The sequence below is a fragment of the Tupaia chinensis genome, unplaced genomic scaffold (genome assembly GCF_000334495.1).
Source record: "Tupaia chinensis unplaced genomic scaffold, TupChi_1.0 Scaffold139585_1, whole genome shotgun sequence".
NCBI classification, from domain to species: Eukaryota; Metazoa; Chordata; class Mammalia; order Scandentia; family Tupaiidae; genus Tupaia; species Tupaia belangeri.
This window is the reverse complement of record NW_006199468.1, coordinates 168,480-174,001: the sequence shown is the minus strand read 5'-3', so window position 1 is coordinate 174,001 and position 5,522 is coordinate 168,480.

Genomic DNA, 5,522 nt, shown 5'->3' with positions numbered 1-5,522 from the left:
CCATCCCCCCAGGGGGTGATTTCTCGCTTTCTGTCTCTATGTCTCTCTCTGTCTGGCTGGCGAGTGCACGCGCCCTACAGTGAAAATCTCTCAAAAAAATTATTTATTTTATTTTTACTTATTTATTGATTATTTTAATTTGACCAGAGAGAGACAGAGGGTGAAAGTGAGAGAGAGAGGAAGTGAGAAAGCAAGCCACCTGATTCAGGACTCGAACCCTGGTCAGCCATGAGGGAGTGTCCAGCACCTTAACCACCACACCACCTGCTGGTCCCAACTTCATTTATTCATTTTAATTTGACCAGAGAGGGACAGAGTGAGAGAGAGAGAGAAAGAAATTGAGAAAGCAGTCAGATCTGGGACTTGAATCATGGTCAGTCATGCGGGAGTCCAGCGCCCTTAACTACCACACCCCTTGCTGGCCCCCAAAATGTTTTTAAAGAAGAGATAGGCAAGACTAGCAGATGGCATACTGGTTAAGGTGTTGTACTTCCAACAGGGTTGACAGCAGTTCAAGTCCCAGACCTGGACCCAGTAGCTTTAAACTTACGCCATGCATGTGTGCGTGCCCACAACCCCAAGAGAACAATGGAGGAGAAGGGATTACGGTGTGGCCATCCCTCTTGGTGAATGATTTTTTGCTTTCTGCTTCTCTGTTTCTCTGGTTAGCCCATACACCCTATGGCAAAAATCTCTTTAAAAAAAAAGAGAGAGAGATAGGACTGGCCCATAACACAGTGGTCGAGCACTATGTGTAAGAAACTGGATTCCATATGGCCAATCATGGCTTGAATCCCATCCCCTTAGGTTTGAGAAACTCACCAAGTGGATGGGGAACCAGAGGAAAGAGATTCTGGCATGACCATACCCCTCTGGGTGGGGGAGGAGGGTGCTCTCTCTCTCTCTCTCTCTAGTGAATGCATGTGCTCTCCAGTAATTAAAAAGAGAGTGAGTTGGCTACAATACGAAAGCTATATAAACAAGCTAGTGGCTCCACTACTTCTCAACAAATTTCATATCTAGTTTTCTTTATTGAGAGTAAGTCTCCCTCTAGTGGGCAAAGTTTTGCAACTAGTAGTTCCCTACATCCTGCACCACAAAAGAAGAAATCCTTCACTTACTGCCTCCTGCTGCCATATTCTTCAAATGACTTAAGGGGTAAAATCATGAGGAGGATGTGGTGGGAGATACTGAGCAATGGACAATGAAGAGTCTGGGACAGAGTTAAGATTAGAAGAAGAGGGGAAGGCTGAGAGACATGAGAAGCTCTAAGAAGGAAGGAGATTTGGGTGAATCAACTCAGAGCAAGGAAGACTTGAACATCACATTGGTAAAGGTCTCCACCACCTCTGCAGAGAGGAGTCTAACACCTGCTGTCACTGTGCTCAAGGAAGTCATCCCCATAGGCATGGCCTTGGGGAGACCCTGGTGAGAAGCAGTACAGAGTGGGGGATGAGGGAGGTGATTGTCCTGACCAGCCATGGTGTCACGGGAACTCCAGCCACACCTCCCATCCTGTCTCAGCATCTCACTGACCATGGAGGTCAGTGCAGGAAAGTTCTGCCTTCTCAGACTGTCAGGGAAGGGGCTGCAGGGAGGGCAGAGGAGCCACACTGAAGAGGGCCTCTTGGGGTGTAGTGGGAGGGCCGGCCATCTGTCCTGGGCTACTCTGGAACAGGGTAAGTGGAGAGATCCTCAGCAGGGAAACCTTCATAGTTGAACTGTCCTCCCCTCTACTCCCAGTCTAGAAGTATATAAATGCCCTTCTCCCCCGTGCTCTGCTGCCCTGTGGTCTCACCTTCACAGAGAATGTTGGATGGTTACTGATGCAGTTTGTGGAGAGCAGCCCTTCTGAGCAAACCTGGTGACTTTCAGACACATGCAGAAACACAGTTCTGTGAGCTTTATTTGCATGGCATGGAGGCAATTAACATATGAACATGCTAGCTGTGTGCTGTTATTGATACTGCAAAGCAGTATCAGCTTAAAGAGAGTAAAGTGTGTTTATCAGAATCAGCCCCAACAAGAAACAAGAAATAGGAAATTATTTGTTGATGATAATATGTATGGTAATATCCTTGATTGAGCCAATATACAATGTATTCTGGGTGGAAAATCTAATTTTGTATACTGTATTGATGTACAAGGAATGACTGTAAATAAACACATAAATAGAATCAGCCCCAAAAGGTCAGAGAAATCAGGACCAGCAGTTAGTGTACTGGCTATGTTGCTGGATTCCCACGTAGCTGACTGTGGTTCAAGTCCAGACCGGGTAGCTTAAACTTTCACTGGGCACATGTCCATGTGTGCCCAAGATCCCGAGAGGAGAATGTAGGAGAACAAACTGTGGTGTGGCCACCCCCCCCGGGGGGGGCGATTTAACTGTGTGGGTGGCCCCCCCCCCCGGGGGGGGCGATTTCTCACTTTCTGTCTCTCTGTCTCTCAGTCTTTATGGTGAGCGCACATGCCCTATAGCAAAAACCTCTCAAAAAAAAAAAAAAAGGATCAGAGAAGTCACATGGCGCCAGTCATTCTACATTATCAGCCAGTTAACATCTGAAAAAAACTGGCTTTGCATTCCATTTCCTCTTCCTCCATTTTCTGCCCTATAAAATAACAAACCAGAGATCTGTTTGGGGTCGCAGTTTTCTCCATCAGAGAAGTCAAGCTCACCCAATCCTTGCTTTTTTATACTTTTACATCTTTGTGTGTTTATTTTATATTTATTTCTAATCCACAGTCCCCACACATACACAGTCAGAAACACATGTTCTACTGATATGCTCCCAGCAGCAATGTGTATCTCCCACCATTTTTTTTTTTAGAAAGAGTTTTTGTTGTTGTTATTTTTTGCTATAGGGTGCGTGCACAAACCAGAGAGACAGAAAGTGAGAAATCACTCCCCTCGGGTGGGGGGGGGGTTAACAACCATGCCACAATCCCTTCTCCTCCATTCTCTTCTCCAGATTTTGAGCATGCAGGCACATGCACTTGGCATGAGTTTCAAGTTGCCAGGTCTAGGACTAGAAATGTGGTCTACTACATGGGAGTCCAATGACATAACCATTATGCCATGTGCTGATCCCCCCACCATTTTTATTTTTAGGTTTTTGTCATAGGGGGCATGTGCTCACTGGAGAAAAACAGAGAGAGGGAAAGGGAGAAACCATCTCCCAGGGGGAGGCTATGCTGCAATCCCTTCTCCTCCATCCTCCTCCTGGATGGAATTTTGGGCACACATGCACACACACCCAACATGATTTTCAAATTGCCAGGTCTGAGATTCAAACCATGGTCAGCCCTGTGGAAGTCCCTGAACTTGTCAGCTCTTAAAAATCTCAGACCCTGAACTATGAAATGTCCGGCCCTGAGTAAACACAATGTCCAGCCCTGGGTAAACACAATGTCCAGCCCTGGGTAAACACAATTGTAAGGAATGGGCTGACCACGCAAGAAAATAGAAATGTAGAGCTTTTATTGGGAGTGTTCCCAGGCAAGTTTCACTGGCCCGACAGAGAAAGAGAGAAGGAGCCAGAGAAGTCACGCCCTAAGGCGGAGTTTAGCAATTTGTATAAGGGTATAGAGAAGGGAAGTGTCTTAGAGGTAGAAACAGTCCATGTATGGAAATAGTTTAGGGATTTTTTTTTCAGACTACTATGCCATGTAAGGTCTGATGCCATATGCAGAGTAGAGCTCCATGTGCAGAGTAGAGTGTTGTGTGCAGAGTAGAGCCCCATGTGCTATATCCAGGTTAGATCTGAGTGCAGTGCAGGTCTGATGACAGACTTGATCCAGGTTGCATCAGCCAGCTATGGCATGACGTCCAGCCCTCACATCCAAGCTACCCAGGTCTCCAGCCTAACAGAAATGAAACAGATTTATTTCCTAAGGGCATTCTCAGATACTCATTTCCTACAATATTAAACAAACATTGCAGGAGGCCATTGTTTTATGCTAAGGTCCTGTGTTCAAAGCACCAATAGACCAGACCAAACAGGGTCACTCATGTCAAAATGTCACATTGGTGGGATCAGCAGTTAGCATAATGACTATGTTGCTGAACTCCCAAGTAGTTGACCGCAGTTCGTGTCCCAGACCCGGTGGCTTAAACTCATGCCGGGCACGTGTGCGTGTGTGCCCAAGATCTCGAGAGGAGAATGGAGGAGAAGGGATTGCGGTGTGGCCATCCCTCCTGGGGGGTGATTTCTCGCTTTCTGTCTCTCTGTCTCTCTCTGTCTGTCTGGCGAGCGCACGTGCCCTATAGCAAAAACCTCTAAAAAAAAAGTCACATTTGTTAACAAATACTTTAATGACACTGATAGAATCCCCAAATGATCCAGTTTTTCTTGAAAACAGAACATTCTGGTCTATCCAAGTCAGGGCTATACAGAAATAAAACATCAGCATATCTTGTGGCTTTCTGAAATAGCTGAAGACACTACCTAGACTCCTTGAGTTTTAGTTTTATGAGCATCCTTATTGCCCAAATACAAGCCTCCTCTACCTCTCAGACTCACTGTCACCACCCTTCCTTTAAGATTCAGATTAAGCAATGTGGGGCTGACAGGTGGTGTGGTGGTTAAGTGCACTGGATTCTCACACAATCACAGTTTGTGTCCTGGAGGCTTGCTTTCTTGCTTTCCCTTTCTCTCTCTCTCTGGTCAAATAAAAAATAATAACAACAAATGGAATTAAATTTTTAAAAATATATTAAGCAAAGTGATTCTAGGTGATCATGGGGTCCTCCTGCTTCCTTACTTTCGAATTTAGCCACTTTCGGGAACCAGCAGTTAGCATAATGGCTATGTCGCTGGACTCCCACGTAGTCGACCGCGGTTCCTGTCCCGGACCCAGTGGCTTAAAACTCACGCCGGGCGCACGTATGTGTGTACCCAAGATCCCGAGAGGAGAATGGAGCAGAAGGGATTGGGCATGACCATTCCCCCCCTCCCCGGGGGGTGATTTCTCACTTTCTGTCTCTCTGTCTCTCTCTGTCTGTCTGGCAAGCATACGCGCCCTATAGCAAAAAATCTCTCCAAAAAAAAAAGAAAAAAAAGAATTTAGACTCTTCTTTTTTCTCTTTCTTTTTCTTTGTTTCTTTTCCTCTTTCTTTTTCTTTCTTTCTTCTTTCTCTCTCTCTTTTTTTCTTTTTCCTTTTTTTTTTAGATTTTTGCCATAAGGTGCAAGCTGGAGAGATTCAGGGAGAAGGAAAGTGAGAAATCACCTTCCTTATGTGAAGAGTGGTCACGCTGTGAAGAGAGGCCAATCTGAACAAACATGGTGACCTTTAGACACATGCAAAAATGCAGTTCCATGAGTTTCATTTGCATAGCAATGAAGGCAATTAACACATGAACACATTAGCTATGTGCTGTTATCATTACTGCAAAGCAGTATTGGGTTAAAGGAAGTCACATGTGTTTAAAAGATCAGAGAAATCACATAGTGCCAGTTGTTCTCACATCATCAGCTGATTAACATCTGAAAACAAGTGACTTTGCATTCCATCTTTTCTTTCC